This window comes from Falco punctatus (assembly GCF_963210335.1).
Source record: "Falco punctatus genome assembly, chromosome: 6".
Lineage (NCBI taxonomy): Eukaryota > Metazoa > Chordata > Aves > Falconiformes > Falconidae > Falco > Falco punctatus.
The window spans coordinates 63768125-63795182 of NC_137585.1; the positions used below are offsets into that span (position 1 = coordinate 63768125).

Consider the following 27058-nt stretch of genomic DNA (forward strand, 5'->3'; position numbering starts at 1 on the left):
ATAAAGTGAGTATACGCTTGCATTTCATAAAGGAATTTAATGAAAGAGTGCTTCCAGTGCATTTGCAGACTGTCCTGCCTTTTAAGTTTTTACAGTAAATTTTGAAATGTTCATAGGAGTCTGTAAGTGTACAAGAGTGTGCTGATCAGCAGCGGGTAGCTGGATTGTTTGGAGACAGCATGGTGGAGGAGAGGTGGCAGAAATGTATTTTAAAATACCCTACAGGTAAATTTTGTGGTTCTTGTCCAGTACAGAAATTCTGCATTGAACAGACCTGAAACAACTACTCTGTTTGAAAAGCGTGGGTTAAATTCTGATTTTAAAATGGCTTTATGTCTTTTTGATGGAGATCAAATATTTTTATTCCATTTTGAACATTTTATCTGTCAAAGGCAACAAAGTTACAAGAGATTCACATCGATGTAAATGAAAGCTGAATTTGGCTCTTCTTGTTCTGTGCTTCTTAGTCATGTGATAATCTTTCCATAAATCATGCACTCTTGCTTCCTGCTTTTACCAATCTGATCGTATAAAATGCAGATGAACCGAGCTTTTGGTTTATTAAGCATAAGCAGAACACCCCATCTAAACCTACCCTTTTGTCACACCAGCCCTGTTTCCCCCATTTGAAAACAAGACAGCAAGAATGACAAACTTTGACTAATACAGTAGAGGTTTTTTGGTCTCCTCCCTTTCTTATTCTGACCTGTACTTTGCTTTCGTTATAAAGTGAACATAGAAATTACCCTGTGGGAGTGGTGAAACTGCAGCAGAGAAACAAAAACTATTTGGATTCATCCGAAAGCTATTCATTCGCTTGCTCTTCTTATTAACGGCTCGAAGCATGCAGTTTGTCCTGTTCTGACTACGTATTTTTCAGCAGGAATGAAGGTAATTCTTTGTGTGTCTCTTTCCTTTTAATAGTGCTTTCATTTTATCAGAACAGGCGTTTATATTTTTATCATTATTATTTTGACTACTTTTAAATGTATATACAGCTGCCTTATGGGCATGTTCGGTTGATCTCAGTGAGCTCCTTTTCCAGTAACATTTTTTTTTTTTTTGGTAGAGTAGTGGGGTTATAGATTCAGATCCGGGTTACACAGGTAAAAATCACAGTGCTCTCCACAGGAGGGCTTCTTCCAGCAGACATCGGCATATTTGCAGCCAAAATTTAGTCTATAATGGGGTTTTGTTTTAATAATCTGCATATACAAACGTGAACATCTCTCTGTACTGTTGGTATCGCCAGCACTTTTTGTGTTGGGGAAAGTACGTTACTGTAAACCCATGAGCAAGTCCTTGTTGCTGTTCTCTCTGGCGGGATAAGATATTTTTAGTAAGTCATTTCAGAAACGTAGGACTTCCTGATACTTTTATTGTTAATTCGCTGCAAACTGAAAACGCAGGATTGGCAGCATTTAATTCAGAGAGGATTGTTCTTGCAACACACAAGAAGTGTTACTGGTCCCTGGCTGCAAGTGCAGGTTATTACAGTTATGAGACGAGTGGTATGTTTATGATGAAAGAAAAGTTTTGTTTGGTTGGTGGCTGAAGCAGCAGTATTAAGAATGTCTCTTAAATATTGCAAAGTAATTTTATGCTCCCTAATGCCTTTGCAAGGTTTTTTTGGATGGGGTGTAGGAAGGAAGGACAAAGGGAAACCCTTTAGATTTTGCAAATATTACCTTAGATAGCCACTACTGGAACTCTTCAAGAAATCTCTTATTGGGTGTATTCCTGTATTCTTCACATGGAATATTCCCAGAGTGTTAATCCTGGCGAATCTTCGGTCGTCTTGCTTGCACAGCGCCTGCCAACAGGCTGTGTGTGTCTGCAAGGGGCAAGAGGAAGTGGTGGCTGTATGGGAAAGGGCAAGGTAACGAGTTTCAAAGAGACGCCAGGAAAAAGGACCCTCTGCTTATGTGTCCTGGTTTTAAAAAATACTGCTAGATCCTTAATAATATGTGTATGGCTTCTAATGTTTGTGTTAGTTTTTATGATTGAGATATAGGTCAGTTTGCCTCTGGAAATGTAGATTTTCTGGAGCGCTCGGTGAGATCTGTGTTTGTCAGTCCTGAGTACTTTCAAGAACAGCAGTCAACCGCATTGAGCAGGAAAAACTTAGCTTAAAACCTTTTAAGTTGAAGTTAGCATTCTCTGCCTGTGATCTTGGGCATGTCATTGTATTCTTCTGGGCTGCAGTTTCCCATCTGGAAAATTAGAATTAATAATATGTACTTATCTTGTTTTCGTCATGCTATGTGAATGAGGTTGAATTCATTCATTGCTACTGTTGTATTAAATATACTCTGTAAGAACTGAGAGTTGCTGCAGCTCGGAGTGCTTCCAAGTGACTGTAAAGATTTTATAAACAATACCTGATAAGCTACAATTGATAGTTAAACTGTATTCCTGTAGCAGCTCATGCCAGTCCTCAGTTGCTTCTGTTGCGTTGTGAGATGATCAGAGCCTAAAACTGGGTTGGATGAAGAACAAGAAGAGTTTGCACGTTGGACAGTTGTTGCCATTGGCTAAATAAGAGTATTACCCCCCCACTCCCCCAATTAAAATCGTGCAGTAATACATTGCTTTGTAATTTTGAAGCTCTGGTATTATATTACTTCAGAAAATTCAGTTAAATGAGCAACCAGTTGTCCAATGCCAGTAGGACTCTGACACCTTCAGTGACCAACCCAAGACGTAAAAAAATCACACAGATGGATTTGTTGTCATGGCACTTGTGTTCAGTGATTAACTGTGTGTATTTTTATATATTATTTTTTTTCTAATGAGTATTTCTCTGGACTTAACAAATAACTCGGCAGTTTAAAGGTGGGATTTCAGCTTCTTTGCTTAAAAGTTTAAAATGTGCTAACATTTACTAGATGTAAGAAGCTGACTAAGTGGAGATGCAGTGTACTGTAGGTAAACAGGGTCATATTGCCTCCTCTTACTCTGTTTCAGTTGGTTTTTTAAGTGGTAAGTCAATGAATTGTTTTTCAGATATTTGCGTTGTGTTTTCACCATCAGTTTCCAAGTGATTAAGGGAGGAAGGATTGTCCTTGCATGTGCCAAAAAAGTGGACGCACAAAGAGCAGAGTTTTCTACTCGAGTCTTTCTCCCTGGCTTGCTAGGTCATGCCTGGCGCATACTTTTTGTGCCTTTGAACAATTCCAAATAGTAACCTCATTTTACTGACACAGGATCAGAAATTCTGTAGTGATTCTAAACCCCTGTGAAAACATGAGATGGAAACTTGTGTAAAAATTTGTGCCAGTGTTTTAGATAAGCTTTTATACCTGAACTAAAATTTTGCAATAATGAGTTTGCACATACATGCATCTAAAGAACCTACCTCTTTGTCCTTTCTTTCAACTCTCTCTTTAACCACAGCACACATCAAAGTATTACCAAAAGACTGAGTGGAGGAATTCATATTTGGAGAGCTTTATCCATAGATGACTCCATGTTTGTTCCAGTCCTCCCTATTTTCAGGTTCTGAAGTGCTTTTGTAACTTTTTGCATTCACATTCCTGGTTTGAATTGAAGCCATTTTGAAAAAGAAAATTACTCTGAATTCTTTAGTGAAAACTTCCAAAATTTACCTCCAGCTTTAACGGAACTGTAGTGCTGCAGCCCTTTTTTCCTAAACTCCAGAACACAGCAAATGAAAATAAATAGAAGCTGGCATGTTTCTTCTTGTGCAGTTTTACTGGTGTGCATGTTTGTTCATTTGTCTGTTAACTTGTAGAATTCCATGATCTTACAAAGTGGTTTGCGGTTTGGTTTGAATTGGTGAGACTTTTCCTATTTTTCACATTTTAACCATTACTGACATTTTAATGCAATAGAAACAATGCAGCAGAGGAGCCAAAGTTTTTTTTAAAAATAGCCGTTAGATATTACAGTGCCCTGTGTCACTGCTTTTAGATTTTAATTTATAAAGAGTTTCTGGATGTTTTCTTAAGCATATTTTAATTAAGCATTGCATTCATTACATTAATTTGCATTTGCATGCCCAGTTGCCAAAAGCTTGCTAACAAATGGGGTGACAGACATATCCCAAAATGTGTATTTTAATTACAGTTCTGGTAAGTGTGACTGCAGCACTTCCTCACTTTCGTGTATAATATCTGGGTTGCTGCTTTCAAGAGTTTACCCCATACCTACAGTTGCCCAGTTATACGTCGTGTCTTTTTCATGCCTTGCGTTAAAATGGAGGAGAGTTTGGCTGGTATCCTAAGCATGGGGTTGAGCAGCAACACATTGAACTTGATTTGATCAGACCTGTGTGACTGCTGGAACATCAATTTGAGCATGGTGGCATGTAGACAGCTGTATTTTCTTTTAAAAAGCAACATTGCATGCTGTACATGCTGTAACAATACCACCCTGAAGCAAGAGGTCACACTGATCTGCGCTTGAGTTCAGCGGTACTGAGACTTCTACCGAGGTCAGTAATGAACTGAAACCACCTTTCCAGCGTTTGCTTTTCCTATTAATGGTGCCAGTGGAGGAGCTGGGAACGGCCTCCTGGAGTTCTCAGGGAAACTCATTGTTCATGTAAACACTGAGAAGGAGTTTCCCTTCCTTCTTGGCCTGCTAGGTGTGCAGTGAACCATACAGTTTGCTTTAGCTACATACCATCTGCATTTTATTTTTGTTTTGTTTGCTGACTTTCACCCATTTATGTACTACAGAGTATCGGTATATTGTTGTATATTCCACCTTTGTCAACAGCCTGGCTTTTGCTGCTCTGAGCAGTCTTGTGTTATGCAAGTTATGGTGTTTGGAACAGAGCTGGTCATGGAAAAAAATTACATTGGTGGAAATTCTACTTGTATTGTGTCTTCAGGAGAATGGGCATTGAGTGCTTTGATTGTTTTAGGGCTGCTGCTGTTTGTCCTGCATACATGCGGTTGTGTACTCTGTACTCGCGTAGCACTGTGTACTAAGACCTGCAGTCCTTGGAGTGCATTGCTGTTGTGAGGATGCAAGTGGCTTCTTTATCAGCATCTACTTTTTTTTCCTCTTTTTTTTTTTTTTTCTTTCCTTCTCCCTATTTCTTTCAACGGCCAATTTCTTGTTGGAAGAATTATTTCTTCCTGAGATGATCTTCCCCTCAAACCCCACTGTTCCGTTAAAGATCTAAAGCTGATCACCCTGCAAGAATAACCCTCAGCCCAGGATGCCAACAGGAGTGTGCTGCAGTCTGAGCTGAAGTGGTCTGGTGTGTATAGTCAGATCTGTGACATCTGTAAGCAGACTGTTCGGGTGGTGACTTTATTGTGGCCAAATACCAGAACAGTGATACTAACTCTGGACTAAACAACCCTGATGTTGGAGGCTTCGTTAAGTGTTGTGCAAAGGCTCATAAACTACTCTGTACAAACCCTCGAGGCTGAGGTGCTGTGTTAGAAGAACATGACCGTGTTGCTTTGGGACCCAGGCTGGATCTGTGCCTTCCTGCAGTGCCAGGGCCAAGCTAATAAAACCACCTGAAGATGCCAGGAGTTAGCTTTGCAAAGAAGGTATTGTTATTGATGGTTTTTCATTAACCAGGTTACCCCAGCTTCCTGTTATTGGGCTATTTGAGAGCTGACTATGTTATATTGTATCAGAGTTCCTTTATTCTGCTTCATGGTCCAGAAATTTGACGGGCTTTTCTTTCCAGATAGCATTAAGCTGTGTATTCAATATTGCTTGCCATCCAAACGTTGCCAGATTGTGTTGAGAGACAAGCCTTTACTATCATTGCACCCAAAACCTAAGTCACCATATTAACTTCTTCAAAGCTAGGTGAGATTGAACAATTGGTTAATGTTCAGGGAGCAAAATCTCCTTTTTCTGTACAGAATTTGCATCCAACAGCAATGTGATGATAGGTCTGGATGATCACATACAGTAAAACAGTCTGCTACCCAGAGTTCTTGCTGTTAGGTAAATCAAAACATCTTACTCAGTGTGACTTACGGAAAACTAAGTCAAAGTTTTGTAATTGGATCCTCTGCAAATGCTAAATAGCACATCACAATAAAATCGTTACAGTCTCCTTATATAAACTGTTTATATGCTGCTAATCCTTTTTTACGATGAAAAGAGCATTCAGTGGGTTTTCAGTACAGGAAATTTATGGGATCTTTTAGTCACTGATGCATTTGACTTCCTGTGGCTTGGATGAATTTGAATCTACTGCCTGATTTCAAATCCTACCCAAACCCAGCTGGAAGTTTCTCATGCAGAATGCTTCTCAAATCATCTGTCATGGCAGCAGAATAATCTAGATTATGCTGACTGTGCAAAGGAAAGAGATTAAACAAAATACATTTTGCTGTCAGTCCTTCCGGAGTGAAATTCTGCCCTTCCTTGCAATACCTTTGTCCCCAAAATTACACTAATGAGCCTTTGCAGCCTTTCCTCTTTCATTTGCACACCTTATAAGTCCTGACTCTTCAGCAGTTGCAACAATGCTTGTTGAAACCTGGGAGAGACCTTCGGTAAGCTAAACCTTCACTTGCTGTGGAGGACAGCTGACACATGCCAAAGGACTGGTGGAGAGTTCTGGATGAGAGCACCACCGTGCTCACCGAACCGGGAATGAAATCCCTGGACTTAGCTGGAAAAATTAAACAGAAGAGTTTAAGATCTATCTCCTTTCATGTGGAGTAAGATGTGAAAGGAGACTAGTTTTCAAAGGATTGACAGCTTTAGGAGACATAAAGCGGATTCATGGAGTTCCATGTGCGATGCAATAACCTTTACCAAGTGAAGTGTACATGTAAGTGTGTGGGCTGGGGGAGTCTGGAGCAGAGGGTAGCTTGAAGTTGGGTGAAAACAGAATTAGGGCTGACCAAAAGTCTGCGCTGTAACTCTGGGGAATATAATGACTTAAGAGCAGTGCGGTTCGGAGGAAGTACACAGTCAAATTTTCCCTCATACTTAAACACTCAAATATGGATAGTAAATAAAGAACAAACTGCCTTTTTGGGGTGACTGACTTCTCTGTTTGCTCTGTAGACTTAATTCTTCTAAAAGAGGAATTCATGGGGAAATAAAAAAAGGTATCACTGACTGTGCCAGAGTGAATTTGCTTATAGACATGTGAGCATAAATGGTACTGTGAAACGGAACAAGTAGGGCGTAGAGAATTTTCAGATCCCGAGAGGAAAATAATTTCAGAGAAGTATAGACAAGTTTGAAGCATTACCAGTATAGATGAAAGTTGCTAGGCCCTTTTTTGCTGCCACCCAATGCTGTACCTTTTGGCAGCAGAGATGTTTAATTTTTTTTCTATTTTCTTCTTTTCTACCCTGAGACCCAAGAAACATGAACAAGCCTGCATGGATTTTTATAACATGATACTTGCATCATGGGATCATACAATAATTTAGGTTGGAAGGGACTTCAGGATGTCTTCAGTCCAATTTCCTACTCAGAGTAGGATCAGCTGTGTCTGGCATTTACCTCATAACATTCACTGCCTGAAATAAAATTTTAAAAGTAGTTTTGATTATTTAATCATTGTAGTGGAAAAAATGCCTGGCAGAGTAAAGGCTACCAGGCAATGCTATGAAAATTGTTTAGTCACACTTGTCATTAAAAGTAATAAATACTTCCCAAAAGCAGGTGTGTGGTTTTGAGTGATAGAGGCAAAGAGGATAAAGGGAACATCAGATACACCAATAATGAACTTCTAACTGATGATCTCTGTGTTGATTTTTCATGACTTACTAAGTATGCTTTAAACTAATTTGTAAGTTATTTCACTATTGTGACCCCTTGCTGAGGCTGGTCAGTTCACTGCAGTTCAAGGAGCCTGATGGTGTGAGACTGATGGGATTTGAATGATTGTTTTAAGCTTGATGTGCGTTCTGCCTATTTGTTTTCAAAGCCAGCAGGTATCATTAAAGAACTTGCATAGAAAAATCTATACTTCATCATATTTTAATGGTCCTTTTTCTTTTTTATATTTTTTTATGTAATGGTGATACAGAGTACTCTGTCCAGGCAAGGTTGCATGTTCTGTTGTGGCCTGGTGGCTGTAGGACAAACTTGTTTTCTGTCACTGCCCTCCTCCAGACACACTGCAGCTCATCTGGTCACATCTGTATTTCTGTTCCCTTCATAACCTTTCTCTGTTTGGTGCTTAGGCTGGATTTCTACTGTCCATGCTGCCATCCCCCCGTCTTTATCTTTAACCCAGGCTTGGACCCTGCGCAGGGGGTAGGATTTGTGCAGTCAGGTTCTGCAAGTTGAGTGCTGGAGTTGGTGCAGAGGTGGGAGAGTGTGAGCAGCAGGAGGGTGTGCAAGCTCCCCCCTTTGAGCAGAGGTGAGGTTTATACTGGACTCGGCGGAACTGCACTGGAATTGCTGGAAGCATTAGAGATCTCCTGATAGGTCCTTATCTGGCAAAGCATTTTAGACATGTCAGTAATCCACAGGAAATTAAAATGTTGTCCATTGGGGCCTCAATTTTTAGTGACACTTATTTTTGAAATTCCTCTATGAACTGACTTCTTTTTAGGTATGGATTTATATATAAAACTGTGACTGTTCAGACACAGTGACTTCAAAAAGTCTGAGTATTTCCAGTGAAGACTGAGGCTTGAAATGAAAATAATGTGACACAAGTGATGGACTTGAGAAAGAAGTGGGAGACTGAATATTTGATGTAACTGTGGAAGGTGGGGAAAAAGTAGTTCCTGGGAATCGGCTGAAGCCAGTGGAGGGGCATGGGTACACTTACTGAAGGAAAGAAACACATGACAAATCTCAGAAATATCCAGCAAATTTGGAAGAAGAGGAATTCAGATAAGCCCCTTGAAAAGCAGGAAGTTGTGCTTATTAAAATTGGTCCTTGCTGCGAGCTGCAGTTCTCGGCACTACTTGGCACCGCGGCTCAGCCGAGCAGTATCTTGACACACGCTGGGCTGGAGCAGGAAATGGTTTTCTCTGCAGCTCGGTGCTGAGGGGAAGCAGCTTCGCCTCTGTTTGAAGGCACGCCTGGGGAAGGTGATATTAAAAATGATTCTGCTTGAGCAAGTCAATAAAAATGGGTTGGGGTGACAATAAATATGTTCCAGCTTTGCACTGAGCAGCCTCTTCCTTTTGAAATTACTGTAGCTTCATTATATGATGTTTCCGTTACTGGGAGAAGAATCTCAAAGACATACATTTATAGGGCAGCTTCTGTGTTACAGAAAGCTCTTGGGGTGATACACAAACTTTCATATAAAAATGAGGACCTGCTCCCAAAACCAAATTTACAAGATTAAATCTCATTTATCCTGATGGGTTTAGTCTGTATTCTGCTGTGCAATATCAGTAGTTTTCCAATTTTAATAAAATCTTTCTCCGTCCTAATTCAGGCTCAACCTGCAGAGGAGTTTTGCTTCTCATTCCATCATCCTATCACTGGAGTGGGGAGAAAGAGATACCTAAAGGTCTAGTTTATTACTTTGTTGTGGTGTCAGGCAGAGGTGAAAGGGTACAGCTGAGAGAATGTAAAGTTTTAACCTTAGACTAGTTGCAGTGGTAGCTAGTAAAAATGGGCTGTGAATCAAGGCTTCGTTAAAAAAATACTCTTGTATTAAGTTGGACCTCTCATATGTAGCAAAACTACTGATGGGAGGGATGAATGGTGTAAAGAAAAGAAGAAACTTAAACATTCTAGTGTCTGAAACTTCTCATAGCCAGCAGAAATACAGAGAAGGTTTTGGTAGTGGCTTTTCTTCCTTGGTTATCGACCCCCACACACTTTTTCTTTTTTTTTTTTTTTTTTTCCTTTTAACTGTATCTCTTTGCCAGTTCTCTTATTCAGGAAAATGTGTCCTATCATTGAGTTGCATCTGCAGGACAGCGGGGTTTACATTTGCTGAAGGTTTCAGCAGGTAGTACTTCTGATCATCTGTGGACAGTTGATCACAGCAGCTGAACCCTTGTTATTTGGCACATAGGTACAGCAGCAACAGGGCTGGCTAAAGGAAGCCTTGTTGCAATGTGGTGGTGTTAACAAGGCCCTCGGCAATTAAAAGGCAAATACCTCTGTAAACCTCCACTCCTGCTGTGGGACAGCTATTGCTGTTAAGCAGAGGGGGGGTGGGGCACAGACAGTTTATGGGAATAGTCTGTGACGTCAAAATAAATACACAGACTGGGTGTAGTGGCACTGAGTGGATCAGGTGGAAAGCCAGAGCTCTGGTGACATGCAGCCTGCTGTTATCTGGGGGTCATTCGGTTATTTCAGCACACCACTTAATGCTCTTCGTGTGTTAGCCTCTTACTTTTTTTTTTTTTTTTAAATTGCAAAATAAATCTGAGGGCTTCAGTGTATAAATGTGACTGAGGTAAAACACCACAGGGGTGTCTGGATGGGTAAGGTGGGTTCAGCTGACTCCTGTGTTACTCTTAAAAGAGTAGCATGAAGGATCACTCTCAGATACAACAGATGCTGAGGAGTCCACCAGGTCTATGCGGCTGTTGGAGATCAGAATAAAACACAGCTCCTTCAAGCAGCTTTGACTCTAAAAAAAGGAATTTGCCAGAGAGATAACAGAATTGAATGAACACTTTGCTTTCGCCAGCATTTGTGCGAAGGGAGATGGGATACAGTCGTAGCTGGCTGCCGTGGGGAATGGGAAATTAGTTGCAGGTAGGTAGGTGGATGAACAGGGACGAAAGCTGTAATTACTGACTGCTGTTTGGAAAGCACCCTCGTGCTCTCCAGGCCTCCTGGTGCAAGCGGTGTGATGCCAACCAACTGCAGAGGAGCCACAGTTGGGTGCCAGCAATTCATACCCATTTTGCAGAGTAGCTTTGAGATCTGCAGATGATATAACTGCTAAGTGTTGTTATGAATGATTCAGAGCTTCTGGCTCCAATTTCCATACATGGATCATCAGACTGTCTTTCTCTGCCATTTTAAAATAATTGTCTGGATGACCTGAATATCTTCGAAGTAGTTTGAGTTTTTGTTCAGGTGCTGGCTTTAGAAATTAAATCTTTCATCTGATACACTTAACGTTAATTTTGCTTCTTTAATGGGATTCTCTTTACCCAAATTTACATGATTCAGCTTGCAGTCTGTTGTCTATGTGCTTCTTTTCCAGCGATAAATTTGCCCAAGCGTCTCCCAGTATGTGTTGAGAAACACGTAGGTAGCTGTTTGTGTGCCATCCACTTCCACAGGCGGGTAAACAATGAGGGGTTTGTCAGATTGTGGCTCGAACAATACTTGAAGGAAGCTCCGTCCCACCTGGCTGTCAGTTCTGTTGTTGTACTTTGCTCTTGGTGACATCATTGGTGGCAGCTAAATGAAGTATATTAATTGTTAGATGCTCTTTGACCAAGGATGTTGACTTTTCCTGGTGGCCAATCGTATACCGTTGGTTTTGCAGAAGAAGCTGCTACTCTACTGTAATGTAGTAATCAGTTAGAAACAAAGGTGAGAGTGGAGTGAGTCTGTTTATGTAGATGGGAGATAAATAATTGAGACCTAAAAAGCCGTATGAATTACTTCTACATTTTCGAGGTCTGAGTGTGCATCAGCAGCCTAGAGCTTTGAAATGAAAAACTCTGCTGTGTTAAAAGTTACTGTGATGCTTCTGAGGTTAGTCTTGTCATGGGGAGCAGTGCTGTATTACAGCATCACCTCTTCTGGTGGTGGAGATGGTGGAGGGCCATCTCAGTCAGATCTCAGCTGAGCATAGCCAGGCCTGTACCACTGCCCCAGGACAGGCACTCGAGTGTTAAGAGTTCACGTTACTTCCACAGAAGTGATCCCTTTGGTTTCTTTAGTTTCTTCAGAAAGCTGTTTATATACATGCAGTCTCTGCTGAGTAGATTGGCAAGGGCGAGGAGGTTAATGAAATGCTTGGCTGCTGACTCCGCTACGCTGAGAACAAGGCTGACTGACCAGGCAGCTCCCGAGTAAGATAGATCAAATAAAGCAGTGCTGCAGAGGCCAGAGCAACATCACAAGTTTCAACTCTACTCATTAATAGCTATGTGCTTGTAATTGTCCTTGGGATTTCTCCTCTTTGCAGTCAGCTTTTCTGTACATGAAGAGTTTAGCCCATGATGCTGTGCTCTAAGAGAAGCTGCTTCAGGAGCGCCCATTTCGTCATCTCCCCAAGAAGATCTCCTTTTATGACCATGCCCTCTCCAGAAACGTAAATCTGAGGCAATAAACGTGGTGTGTCTGGTACTGAGGTGGACTTACCGGTGAACATAAGTGAGAAGTACAGTCTAGTAGTGCACTTTGAACATTTTGCCCTTAACTGTAAGATTCATCCTTCCTCATAAACATCCTTTTATTAAAGGAGAAGGGTATCGTATGATAAAATCCACTTTCTGCTCTTCCTGTTACTGTGTTTGCTTTCAAATTAGTTTAAGAGTGAAAATGCATCAGTTAAATTCACACATTGCCCCAGATTCTTTGTCCACCTCTTGTATACTAGGCCAGTGCTGCAAAATGCAGTTTGCAAATTTGAGCAAGGGAATTGTCAAACAAAAACTGTTAAGAGGCAACTTGTGATTTTCTACTTAAATAAGTAGATAGAGTTTGCACTGTAAGTCATTATCAAAAACCTCCCATTTTCCGTGTCGCTTTTTACAGTAGCTTAAAGCAGCATTTGAGAATTGGTACCACTGTTACTCATCTGACAGGGCTGCGAAGTTCCCAGCTTCCCTTCTGTGAGGGAAAACATCCCAAGTAACTGTCTGGACTGAGTCAGATGAATCATGTCATGGAAGTGACAGTTTCTTCACACTGACTATAAAGGGGTTCCCTGTGACTAACTCGGATACCAACATCTACGCTGCAGGTATTTAAATAGAAGTGAGATAAATCCCACTTGTCAAGTCTTCTCCTTGCTTCCAGTTGGGACACAGTGCATTGGGGGTTTCATTGGCTTAGGAGAAAAATCTGGAACAGAATTCCAAGGATTTAACTTCATAGGTATCTGCCTTCCCCCCCCCCCCCCCAGAATTTTGCGGTTCGGTTTGTAATTATGCTGAGAAATGAACCTGACTGTCTAGCGTACCTGCAGGTCTCATTTAAAAGCAGTCAAAATAAATGGTAGATGCTTATTTGGAAGAGGTTCAGCATCATCCAGTGCAAACCTGCATTTTGGGACAGCCTATACCTGTTCCTTTTGGTAGCTCTGAAAATTGAGCTCAAACTGTAATAAGTGCTGTAGTCCCCCCCAAACTGCTGCTGGCATCTCTGCATTGGCATGTCCTCGTAGGAGTAGGAGCTGCATCCACACTGCAGGCCCGGGGGGACTGGAAGGATTCAGGTGAGGTTGTTGCATGATTATTTATGAAATTAGTTTCTCTTGAGTAGTTTGTACATTGAAAGTAGAGGCCTTGCTGGAATATTTCTACAGGGTACTACGCCGTGTGTTGATGTCTGCAGACTCTTTGTTGGCAGAGTCTGTAGGCATCTGCACAGAAAGGTACTCTGGAGTATTTGCCCAGCAGGTTGATACTATGTAAACATGCATATTTCAATACACAAATAGTGTCAAAATGATGGATTGTAAAAGAGCAAACTTCCCAAAGAGCAGTCTGGGATGGATGGTGCTAGTGCTGGCTTTCCTGGTGTATCTTGGTCCCTCAGTGAAGCTGCTGATGGTGGGGGCAGTTTGTGTCTCTGCCAGTTAGTTCAGGGCATCTTTACAGAGCTAAACCCTACATAAAGGAAGACGTCCACCCCCCACCACCACCCCCTGCCGTGCTGGGGCTGAGCTGTACTTTCTTGGAAGGGGGAAGATGATATTTTTTTTTCCACCTGGACGAGAAGCAGTCTTTGCCATTGCCCTTGGGCATCTTACCAACAGGATTTATTTCCTTCTCCAGTTTAAATAGACAGTTATTTTTGCATTGATACGAGTTACCAGTTCCAAGGACTGAGTCAGGTGTTGAAGCGCTTATAGTAAATTGTTAATCCTTGTCTATTGAAATCACACACACAGGGAATGTGGGGTGCGATGCCGTGACAAGTACTGTCTCTGGGTGCCCACAATCGTTACATTGGTGCTGAACTGACTTGTTCTTTTTTGAGGGAATGTTAGTTGAGGCAGATATGTGCTTGTGCTAATGCACCTTTAAAGTAGGTTGAGTTAAATTAAGGAACTGGCAGTGATAACAAGCAAAAAGCCTAAAGGAAGTGGTGCTGCCAAATGCTGGCATCCCTGCCAAGGCCAGTACACCGGGCACAGCTAGGAATACTCCAGAACGTGTCCAGCACAAGAGGTGACTTGCCCACGATGCTGACTCAGTGGGTCGTGGGCTGCTGTGTGTTTATCTGCCATGGAGTGTTTAGGTCCGTGGGACATGAACTGCTTGACCCTTTTGGAAAGCTGCGGCTTGTATTGGCAAAATGCGATGCTGGAGGTTGGCTAAATCTTCTTCCTCTGCTCTTTGGTTGTGCCCTGGATGCTCTCCCTCCCACCAGTTCATGCCACTGATGCATTGGAGAGGTCACGAATGGTTTTTGCATCTGTATAGTTCTCGGGGATGTGCAGAGAGCGACGTGTTGCTCAGCTCACAGTGGAAGGCAGTCTTGTGCCTCCAAAGGTTCAGCTCTCACCCTCCTTTCCCATTTTCCTCTTGTCTCAACTCTCTCCAGCACACAGGTTCAGATGCTCTCCCAGGACAGTGGTTTACTAATGCCACACCAGGATCAGTTAGAAGCGCTGGAGCACTGGGCTCCCCAGCAGCCTGCTCCCAGCTCGCTGGCTGATGGTACCTCCTGTGCGGGCACATTCTTACATGCTGTTGGCCATGTCTCTTGGTTCTTTGGCTCTTGAAATGCCATTTTACCTGTACTTTTCCATCCCAGGCGAGGCTAGCAGGGTAAGCTCGTACGTTGCAGAGCAAAAGGCTTCGCTGTGATTTCACCGAGATGCCAAGAGCTGCAATCGTGCCATCTAGTGGTATAAGCCAAGAGTATCAAAATAAAGGAAATACTCCCCCCCCCTCCCCCCCATCCATCCTCCTCCCAGTACTCGTTAATTCTGAAATGCTCCCTTGTTTTGGGCAGAAAATGGGTATTTATGCCTTCTGCTACCCTGTCAGGTTTTCTGGGTGCTGGGGGGCTGAGCTCTTCAAGGATTTGCTAATCAGGAGGAGGAAGGGGAATTTTTTGGTCTTATTATATAAAGCCGACGCTAAACGTAAGCAGACTGCAACTTCCTACCAAGAAAATGGAGTTCGAGCTGGTATTGCCTCCCCTTTGAGGAACTGAATCAACTCTGCAAACAAAATCAATCTGAGGTTAAAACACCCTTGCTTTAGGGAGGAGGGGAGAGGGAGGTAACAATGATTTGCTTGTCTGTAGCCACGCAACAATTCATCAACAGAGCTTGTGGTGAGATGCCCTGCGTGTGTAGATCAGTACTAGAACAGATTCCACCCCAGCTAGTAACACGGAGTACTTCCAGCTTCCTCTCTGCTAAAGAAGGCTGCACCAAAATTGCAAAAGGCTCGGTAAACCTTTCTAGAAACCTACATTCATCACCAAGATAAGAATAGGCCTCGCAATGAGGAGTATTAAAAGGCACGCGGTTTATACCACAATTTGGCATGTGTATGCAGTGAATTACAGTCTGAATTAAATCTGTCTTGGGTGTTTGTCTTTACTGTTATCTTCAGTTCAAGCTCTGGCGCAGAATTGAAGTTGCTCAGGTTGATGTTTATGTGTGCTTGCTGTTCCCAGGATTTTTACCTAGAGGTCATCGCGTCCTTTTCTCCTATTACCAAGAAGCTTGCTGTTTGGATAGGATTATGTGATCCATCTGTTGTAGCTACCACAGTAAGTCAGGAGGGCCATTCTGTACTGCCTCACATGCCCCTGAAGAATCCTTTTTGTGCCAGGGTCAGAATTCAGACATTCCTGTTGGCTCAGGACTTTGTTTTGTGCACGCTGCTAAGTGTGCAAGACCATGATACAGAAATCCCTGAAACTGTCAACACTGGAATTACGAACTTAAAATAATATGGAAGATGCCTGTAGAAGGAGTAAGAAGAGTTAAACATCTAAGAATTGCCAGCAAGCAAAGCGAGGAGAAAATAGGTGTGATGGTATTAAATGCTAGAAGTGTGGCTGTCCTAACTTGAGGTCTGCTTCTACAGCTTTGGTAAAATGCAGAATGAGGGTTAGGAAAAGAAATCAAAACCTAGACTTCCAAATGCCCAGAGAAGTCCTTTTCTCTGTAGGGTAAGGGTCAAGCTGCTCTTGCATATTCTCTCATTCGGAATCTTTTGTGTATTTTGTGAGCAGTGGCATGATTCAGAAAGGGGGTTGAGAGGTCACCACTCAGCTCGCAAATGTGTAGTATCAAAATTGCAGCATACTGCTAGGCTGTAGACATGGGAGGAGAAAGTGGAACGTAAGTCTCCTACTTCCCAGGTAAGAGAATTGGCAATGGGAAGGTACAGGAGGATGAGTAGCATCTTTGACCATATTGTACTAAGAAAATTGTAGTGTGCTTTGTGCTGAGCCTGGGTGCTGTTGTTGGCTCCTGTGAAAGGTTAGGCTGAGGTGTCTACAAGGTCAGTCCTATGACATTTCAGTCTTATGCAAGAGGATGTTTAGGTTGCATCTTGTTTAGTCCTTGAGCTGCCTCTGCGTAGTAACAGAAAATGGGACATGGCCGAGAGGAAAAACCTGGCATTATCAGTGAAGCGCTCTGGAAAGTGCATATACTAATCAGGTGGAGACCTTACTTATTTGGATGTAGGCACTTCAGTGACACTGCAGTGGGTGCTTCAGTCTCACTGGCTGCGTGTGTGTCTGTGTGTGTGTGTGTGTGTGTGTGTGCGCGCACTAACTGCACCCACCCAGGGAGCCGTGCTGTCCTCCTGGTCTGTGAAGACATGGATGTTTTAGTCCACGCAGGTTCCCCACATAGTGCCTGGACCAGGTCTCCTCTGTGCAGCATGAAGACTACCATAAGATGTTATTCACAAACCTCTCATTTTTTGGCTTAGTGAAGATTTTTTTGTTGGTTTGTTGTTTGTTTTTTTTTTTTCTTTTCATTTTAAAGCCCCTGATGCTACTGTTTACCCATTTGTTGGTTTTATTCTGAGAACTAGAGCTTCAGTTTTAAGACCCAAAAAAAAAAATATCTTTTGGCCTTAGTAAAGACTGAGTTTGAGTTTGTGGCTTGGCTGGCTGGTGGTCCTGGGAAGTGTAGATCTTACTGGAGCAGTGGCAGAAGCCTGTGTGAACCCAACCTGGTACGAGCGTACCTGCGCTGCATCCTCAGGAGGGTTTCTGGAGTGAGCCATCCCTGCGGGCACATGTGGGAGTTCTTCCTCCAAACAGAAGCCACAGTAATCATCTAACACTGATATATTGTGGACCACAGTTCAGAAAGCTATTATTATTTATTAGATGAAATCTAATTAGAAGATCAAAAATGCCAACAACTTAATTTCAGCAAACAGCATTGAAAAAGTTTGCCTCATGCATTTGAAAATGGTTGTCTCTTGAATGAATTTGGTTGGTTGGTTTTGGTATGGTTGTGGTTTTTTAACCAAAGATAAATCAGACTTGGGCAAGCAGTGAAGCTGAGCCATTCCAGCTACTGCATGGGTTTTATTTTAAGACACGTGATTTTTTTTAGACCAAAAAAAGCAGATGCTTTTTACCTGTTGTCTGTCCTTTGGCTGAGTAGGTTTTGATTTTTATGGCAGGAAATATTTGACTGTTTGTACTAATGGGATGCAACACTTGACTTTTATGACTGCAATGCAGGCCTTTTATTAATAAAACTTAATGTGTAACAGGATAATTCTGTTGCAGCTAGTACTATACTGGCTTGATTTCGTACAAAATAAGTTTCTACTTCCTTGAAGGCCTTATATAAGCCTTAACTGGGAACGAATCCAGCATGTTCGATCACAATAAAGGAGCTGCTTCAGAACGGGCTCTTCTTTAGAAATAGTCGTAAACAGGTTTATATATAGGCATTGCATTTATACACAAAACTTGCTGAAGAAATGTTTCCCGAGGACTAGTGGTTCTTATGTATGCCATGGGGACTCTGTTCACACTAATTGGTGAGCAGACCTGTTGTAGTAATTCAAGGCAAGGTTTAAAACACAAGAACATCTCTCAAATCTGTATCTGCTGAAAGGGCTGGGTATTGAATGGCTCTTTGCTGTAAAAAAGGCATTTGATAAAAACGCTCGGAAACTTCGGCTGGCATCCTACATATGCAAATGCAGGTGCCGTACACGTTATATTTGGATTTCAGGGTTTTTCAGATCCATTTCAAGTCTATTGGTAGCAGCCTTATGTGGTTTGATCGCTCGCTTTCATCACCCGTGCCCAATTATTATACATGAGATCCATCAGCCCCCTCTCACCGATAGTGCCTGCAGCTGAGCATCAGCACGTTTGGGAACAATAAAGGGCTGTCATCTGGGAGTTCCTTTTCCTTCCTAATCGGACGGGACTCAAAATTACTCCTTCGCAGAGCTCACCAGTCGGGCTTGTGTCTTGAACAGGTAATGCTTGCATCTGAGCAGCATGAGGATTGGGTTTAGGAAGCTTTGTTGCTGATTTACGTTCAGCATCGTTGGTTGTGTGCTCTGGTAGAGTTTCGGATAGGTACAGGACAAAAACATGGAGAGACTTCTGCCTTTGTAATTGATTTTTAAGGATAATTTGCCATTTTGTTCCTCGCCTCCTTCCTAATGAGCTGAATTGTTAAAATATGTTAATGTAAGGAGACACATGAGAAAGGGTGAAGCAATATACTGACACGTTGAATAATTAGATCATCTCCTGCGCAGGAAAAAAAGTCAAGTATGAAACAGGAACAAGAAGTGCCTCCCTCCCCCACTGTAGAGGCACCAGGTCGGGCTCTTTCTGCATGCAGAAGCAGGTTAGAGAATTAGATCTTTAGTATTGATTAATTTTTGTGAAATTCCTGAAGATTCAAAGTGTTATGTATAGTAACTGTCTTGTATTCGTCTGCTGTTCTGGGGAGAAGTTGGGAGTTGTTTCAGAGGGCTGAATTCGTGAGCTGCGTAATTTGTGATTAAACAAAAAACTGACTGTTGCTGGATTGAATTTGTAAATGCTGTAGCGGTTAAATCAGGTTTTCTCAGCAAAATCCTTGCAAATTTTGTCCTGAATAGGAGTTAGATCAAGGGAATTCCGTAAAGAGGCACAGGACGTTGTGGCTGCCTTTCTCACAGCATTTGGTGTTTCACGAGGCAGTGCTTCGTATTTCTTAAAAGGTTTATTTCTTTGAAATAATAACTGCTTAATAATTGATAAGATCTCAGCCCTGTGTGAACCCATGCCTGTGGGGAGGGCTGTAACAGTACTCCATCTTTACTTACATGAGTAAGCACTCTGGTGTGTTAAGTTCACTTGTTTGATAAACATAACACTTTGCTTTTGTTCTCTTAATCACTTCCTTCGAAGAGTTAACTTCCTAAGCAGCCACAGATTAGTGCTCTCAGTTGTTTTAATTATTTTTCTTGTCACGCACAGTGAAGGTCTAGTGTTTGTGAAATGTCTTCTTTTTTTTTTTTTTTTTTATTTCGTCCCCCCTTCCATGGCAGCTTCAGTGATGCTGGCATTGAAAACCCAGCCAAAACGCTGTCTGTCTGCGGTCCTGCCATTTATTTTTTATTTATATTTTTTTAACTAAGTTTCAGCTTAATGCTACAGAATGTAATACTTTTCCTTCAGGGTGATTTGAGTGCTCCAGAATTTTGTATTGCTCTGAGGGGTACGCGAGAGGCTGTAGCAGTGGGCTTCCACGTGCTCGCTGCTGAGTAATTTCCTTTTGTATTGCTGACAGGTGACTCAAAGCAGGAGCTAGCAGATGGCTGCGTCGTTAGCTGGTGGCCACAGCCTTACGAGATGAGTTTTGGAATTTCCATCAAAGTCTGGATTAGGCTCAGGATGTGCCAGTGGCACAGAGCACTCCGGGGGAGTGTGGAAGAAGAGGAAATCATTCATAGCGACTCATCTTGTGGTTGGGTGAGTCAGGGGTCTGCTGTTGGTGGTCAGAAAGGCACGTGGCTGACTACACCGTCTTTGTGTGCTCTGCAGGATGCAAACTGTCTCTAAAAATTAATTCTGCCCTTTTGATTTTTGTCCAATGAGTTATTTCCAGAAAGAAGTTACTGTATTTTCTGGAATGAGTATTGTGAAATTTTTATTTTTTTTTTTTACAGTGGGCAAGTTTTCATCTGGTGATTTATCAACTAAATATTTTACAGGATCATAGTTAAAAGCTGCTCTTAAAAAAAAAAAAAAAAAAAAAAAAAAAAAAAAAACAAAAAAACCAAAAAAAACACCCGGTGCAATAGGGAAAGTAAAAGCATCTCAGTTTCCAAATGATGAAGGAATAACCGAAAGAGCTCGTTCTTGGAATAGTAGCTCCATTGGCACTCATTGGTGATTTCCTGTGCATTTGCTGCAAGAATCACTCTGTGATGTGAGTAGGTGGTACTAAAGGGTTATTATGAAACCAATTTTCAACCAGACGTTTTGAGTCATGGATCGGGAAGAGGGATAGCAGCTTCAGAGCTTTCTCTTTGTTTGAGCCGTGCGCCTGAAATGCACACGCAGGATATTTTGTGCTTGCATGGAATAAGGCAGACTGGGGATAGGTCTGGTATCACGTGAAGTGCTCTTCTTCATGCCACTCCATCTCGGGGATGGGAAACGAGGACGTGGGCTGAGAGCCGGCAGCAGCGTGCAAGGTGCACAAGGAGCAGTTTCCTGACTGTCTTTCAGTTGTAAGTATTTTCTCGTGGTTTTTCCCAGACGTGAGAGACAAAATGGAGTTGCGTCAGGACGGATGTCTGCGCCAAAACGAGGTGGTGGTTTGGAGCAGTTTGGTTCTGTTCTGGAAGCAGATGGGCTGCCACTGGCAAGAGACAGTTGGCTTCTCCATCAGAAAAAAAATGGGGTGTTTAAGGGAATTGGTCTGGCTCCTAAACCGAAGGAATTGTTGACCTACTGACTCAGTTACAAAGCATTAGGGAAGCAGTCTTATTGTGGTTTCTTTTGTTGGTGGCAGATTCAGAAGATGTCTGTGAGCGTTACGGGTATGACTAGCAAAGGAGAGACTGTTCTGGTACCTGCTGCCTGTGGGATTTATTTTGTGCCAGGAAGGAGCTGAGGTGCTGATGGCTGAATAACACCTAAACTTTATTTCTGATGCTTCTCCTGATAATGCATTGGTAAGTTTATGTACTTTTAATTTTCAATGCTAAGATGGTATCTTGCTAAATGTGATTGAAAGAAAGCTCTTTGAACGTAGCAAGGTGTATTCATTTTTTCACTGGAGCAGCTTTGTCAGAGAACAGTAGCTGGCCTGCTGCAGTTCAGGAATCTGGACATAAGGGGGGGAATTTAATCAGGTTGACAGAAACAATTTGAAATTACTGTTCCTTCCCACCTTTAACCTACAGACCTGCTAACGTTGGTATTAAGCAAAGAGGATGGGCCAGCCCTCCAGCTTTGGGATAGTATCATCCCGGAGTCGCTGCTAAGCTGTTGTTCATTCAGTGAAATGTAATAGGAGAATAAGGCTTTGGTCATCTTGAATTTCACATGAAAATCAGTTGTCCGTCCCTGGAATTAAATCTAGTGATACTTCTCCCAAAATATGCCTAGGATAGAAATTACGTTATTTTTAAGTGGCTCTGTAAATCCTAAGAAAAGAGCTATCAATTAGTGGCTCCTCAAAAGACCCAGATCATTAACATACCATTGGCTAGAAGGAATCATGTTGGCTGGCTGAGCTAGGTCTGGATCTTGTGCTCCCTGAATCTGCTCTCAACCCTGCCACTGGTTTTGGGAGGGATTTTTTGGAGAGGGGGGCTGCTTGAACAAGTCATTATTTATGTTGTCGATGCAGTAAGGGTAGTAATATTTAACTTCTCTTCAGTGCTTTACCAGCATTATCACTACATTTTCTGTTTAGAGAGGATGCTGATACGTGATACTGCAGCTCTTGGATTTCCAGAACGTTGTTTTGAATGGTTAGATTATTAGAAGGTGGGGAAGGCAAGATGGTGTTTATTGAGTTTATCATGCTCTGTGGTGGGTCTCCTCCAGACACCTGCTGTATGAAATGCTGGTGCTGCATCCTAACCGTCCGCCACGAAGGGAGGAATTCACTGTTGCTGTACTTGACTGGGTGGGTGACACTGGGACACCTTGCATTCCCAAACCCACTTGAGTCAGCAGTTGTAGTGAGCCACTCGCGGATATTTATTTCCCCCTTTTCTCCGAAACAGCAACAGAGGAGGCAGTCCATACACCACACATCCCTGTGGAGCTGCAAATAAACCCAGCAGTTTTTATTTAAAAAAAAAAAGCGGGGTGGGGGGGTGGGGGGTAAGGAAGGTTTAGCATTGTACTGGATTTCCTTTCCTTAAGTGCTTCCTTTGGATCTTGGGAGAAGAGCTGAAGCGCAGGGTGACTTTCTAGCGAGCAGTCGTACCAAAAGGCGTGGGAGGCAGGGTCAGGGAAGAGTCACTTGGTTGTTATGTGGGTGTGAAAAGCCTATGAAAAGGAAAGGGCGGAGGAAAATACTTGAATTAAACAAATAAAGGAGAATTTTACACAAATTAGATATTCCAGGGTAGATTTTTGCCAAGTATTTTTGTGAATTAACTGCCTATCTTGTGAAAATCATTTATTTAAGTGTAAGCTTATCAAAATGTTCTCAGGAGGGACTTCGTGTTTTGTTGTTTGTTTTTTTTTAAAAGCAACAACAAATCAAAAGTCATTGTGTCCTTACTTTTTCAGATGAAAAGAAAGGAAGTTGCAAATATTTATAGCTTCTGAATTGTTAACTGTTAAACCTACATTGAAGCGGTGGATCAGATTTCTTTAGGCTTACAGTGGAGCGGTTTCATTTACTAAGAAATTACAAGCAGACCCTATTTGAGGAGAAGGAGCCTTAGATCTTCAGTTGATCGTTTTGTACCCACCTGTGGGACAGGGAAACAGCTGCTCTTGAAAGTCACCTCTGTTGGGGAGCAGGCCATTAGCACTGATGCGCTGCACAGGGATGTTTCACACCCAAAATAATTGAAAACATTCGTATTTTGAAATGTGTGGGATTTTTTTATATATGTTTGAAGTAGCTCCATCTCCTTGCAGTTTTTAAAATGTCACCTAATACTATTGAGAGAAAATAAAATACATGCGTAGAGAGAACATTTTTCCATGCCTTTTGTGATTGTCTTGACCAAAAATAAAGGCAGTGCATGGAGGAAAAAGGTGTAACAGCACTTTTCTCCCTGAAGCAGAATACTGCGTATTACATCCTTTAGTGAAAATCTGGATTTTTGTAAAAAAAAAAAAAAAAAAAAAAAAGGCACAGACAAAGAAAACCCAACCAAAAAAACCCCACCCTATATCATAAATAGTAGCTTTTTAAATACAAGCCATAAATTGTATATCAGGAAAACACTGATACTGTCTGAAATTAGATGCACAGCTGTGTAGTGTGGTGTCTTCTACTAAACCAACACAATGCTCGATGGTTTAGGTCTGTGCAGTGTCTTCACAGCGTTCATTTGTACTGATTGCTGAGGGATTCCCATACAAAAGTTCATAGGCGAGGTGCAGAGAATTTGTTGGCTTTTCCTTAGTGTTTGTTTTGTAAATCTGTCGAGTTAAGTTCTTCGTGGCTCGTAGCTATCCAAATGCAGAGTTTGCAGCTGAAGTTTGCATACAAAATGGTGAGCTCAACATTGGACCTGGAAAAGAGGAGTGCTTCCTTTTCCATTGCTCTGCTAGAATGATAATAGCAATATTTAAGAAAAAATTAATTCCTTGAGCCAAATAAATATGCGAGTTTTCCAGCAACATGAGGTATGACTGGAATCCACTCTCACCTGTGCGTTTTCAGGGTAGAGTTGTGTGCGATGGTCTCTGGTGTCTTAATTCCCTCCCTTGTTTCCCTTCTGTCTGTGGGCAAACTGGGCCACCTCTGGGCAGTGCTGCCATGCTGTGCTGTGACTTTAGGGGTTCATCAGTGCAGTAAATGGAAGCTAGCAGGCATTTGTAACTTCTAATCAAAGTTTGCGCACCTGAATTGCAACTTTAAGGACCGAAGCGGCTACCAAAATTCCCCATATGACCTGTTATTACAGGCTCCTGTGAGAGTGTATATACAGTTTTATTGCCAAAACATGCGGTTGGCAGAAGTGAGTCATAACTCTGAAGATCTCAGCTTTGCTCTTTGATTCACTTTTATCCACCAAAAATAAAAATATTTCCAAGAATACAGGTAGGTATATGCTGTTCTCCTGTTAGGGCAGAGCTCTCACTGGCTTTTAATGGTATTTACATAGCTCATAAGATGTATTTTTCAAGCTTTAGTATAAAAGAAGCCATGTATACATTTTATCTAATCTTTAGTGCAGTAGGCATGAGCAGTTCCTGGAGAAGGGACCAGAATGTAGGGCTCTACCCCTTCTTCTGGGAGTCTGTTTCTCATAGAGTCATTCTTGCCCTCCAGTGCTTTCTCTTTAGGGCTTTGTGAATTTTGCATTCCTCTCAGAGCTGACCCAGCTCCAGTGGGAGGGCAGAAGCAGCCTCAGCCCAAGCTCTGCTTGAAGTCTGCTGGTTTGAGGGCTTTGTAGGAGGTAGGTTCTACAGGGGGGAAAGTGCCTAGTTTCCCAGGTGAGCTCGTAACTACTGGGTTACTATTTGAAGGTGACAGTGTTATCTTCTGTGGACATGTTTTTGGATTACTGTGGTTGTTACGTGTTGTCTTGTACTTGATGTTGTTTTAGTGTGGCCACATTGTACCTGTGATGACCATGCGGCCTTGGGGTGAACCAGCTCAGTTTGCTGATCTAACTGAAAACTAGATCTTTTTCTTCTCCCTTTCTTTTCTTTTGGGAGAATTAGAACTGGTCCAACTCACTGTATAGCTGCACGACTGCTGGTGCTGATGGGGAAGCAGCAGGACTTCAAGGCCAGAGCAGAGAAGGAGATGAGACTGTCCCTTTCAGTGACATCTTCATAAAGTTCAGGTCAGCCTGGTCAGGGAACTGTACCTCCCCTGTCTCTTAATCACTATGGTGCTAAAGCAAGAGCTAACTTAACCTTGGTCTCCAAAACAAGCAATCTGTTAGATTTTAGTCTTCCCTGTTTTCCTTTGGCATCTGGATTTCAGGTGTCTATATTTAACTTAAGCATCTGTGTACAATGAGTAGTCAAACGTACTCCTTTAATATTTCCATTTTCTGCTTAGAGTCTGAATAGTTAAGAGTAGGATTCATAATACTGTATGGTGGTAAAGAGAAGTCCATCCCTTCATAAAATTTCCAGTTATCAATGTAAATAAATAGTGTAGAAATAGTATTTATAGAGCCTGATGGGCTCCTGACATTTACCAAATTGGCATTTTTTCAAATAGCATCACAAATTGTTCTCCTGCAACACTTTTCACAACACTGGCCTTTGTCTATAATCTCACAAATTACTCCCCATCCTAATTGGGGTCAAGACAGAATTTCCATTGACCAGGAAAAAAACAGCCAAACACCCCGAAATCCAGCTTCTGCAAAGCAGGTTTCAGGGCAGCGATACTTCAAACAGTTGGCTTCCAGCAAACCCTGCACAGTCCCACGTTGTGAAGGATGGTCTTCCTATATGCCTTTCTTTTTTTCTCCTACTCTTCTGCTTTGGAGGTTTTTTTTGCTTCTTTTGCATTTTTCTCTTGATCTTCCTGATTTTTAAGCTTACTGTTCCTGTAATCCATTTTTCTCAAAAATATGCTTTAAACATAAAAGGTGTGCTTGTGCCATACGCCCTTTTGCTCTTTCTGCATGTGCGCTTACCTAATAACTTGAAAATAGCAAACAGAGCACGTGATCTGAGAAACAATCTGGTGTGTTACCCTAAGGGAGGATTTTCTCAGCGCACAAATGGAGTAAATAGTTAAAAATGCTGTATAGTACAGATCCAGCCACACTAACACTAAACTTGTGTGTATGAGTAGTTATTTGCATGCATGAATGTTGACAGAGTTGAACTCTGTATTATCAAATCTGCTGTCAAAAGTTGACCCCAGGCATTTTGCAGGAACGATTATGATTGTCTCTTTAATTACTTAAATTCTGTTTTGCCTGTTCAGGAGAGCTACCCACAACTCTGTAATTACCGCACGCCTGCCGTTCAGATAGGCTTTCTACTGGCAACGTAATGCACAACTTTGAAAGAGAGCGGCGTGGCATCTAGCTACAAGGACTTCCTTTTAATTGAACACTTTGATTATCACACAATAATCAGACGATTGAGTTGCTGCAAATGTTTGCCAGCCCTCTGCTGAGTGCTTCTACGGAATTACAGAATCATAGATGTTAGAGATGGAAAGTGCATTAGATCACCCAGACCGTCGTCTTGCCAGTACATGTTTTCTGCTGCGTGGTTGTTTTTTTTGTTGGGTTGGGGTTTTTTTTGGTTGGGTTTTCCCCCCTCCCCCCTGTGGTTTATGGCTAAAGATACTCTAAGAACTTGGCCTTCCACTTTGATCTTGTGGAGTCTTTTCCACAAAGTTTGATTTTTCTTTGCCTGATATTTGGCCTAAATTTTTCCATTTCTTTGTTTTGCCATATTATTTCCAGTCTACATTCTCATCTTTCAGTAATTCTCTCTGTGGTGTTTAACAACCTGTAAATAGGAGCGGAATAGTATTACGTGTGCTCTTGAATATTAGATGTATCACCTGAAGTGCTGCGTGTTCAGTTCTTCAGGATTTGGGAAAATTACACTGATTGAAGATAGGTTTTTAAACTGAACTGCTAATAGTATGATTTTTCAGATGAGCATTTAATTCCAGTATAAGAATGGTCTGTTCTGGTGCCACTTGAGAAATTGTTGAAAATTACCTGAAAAGGCCAATTTTACTCAGAAATGGAATGGTTTTTATATGGAAGAGTTATGCCAGTATAACTGAAGTGATTTTTAACTCTGTTGTGGCATTTAAACTGTGGGGAAGCAATGTGTGCAGGCAGGTCTGCAGAGGGCATTACAGGGAAAATG

At 41.9% G+C, this 27058-nt stretch overlaps 1 protein-coding gene across 1 annotated transcript in view; it reads left to right on the top strand.

Annotated features, from left to right (window-relative positions):
* Window positions 1-27058, top strand: part of LOC308066323 (uncharacterized protein) — a gene marked incomplete at its 5' end in the record, with an annotated part of 129465 nt that overhangs the window by 79451 nt on the left and 22956 nt on the right. The window contains 6 exons of the mRNA XM_080393453.1: window positions 731-891; window positions 2422-4456; window positions 5097-18902; window positions 19833-20014; window positions 20212-21225; window positions 24920-25044. The remainder of the gene's footprint in view (window positions 1-730; window positions 892-2421; window positions 4457-5096; window positions 18903-19832; window positions 20015-20211; window positions 21226-24919; window positions 25045-27058) is intronic.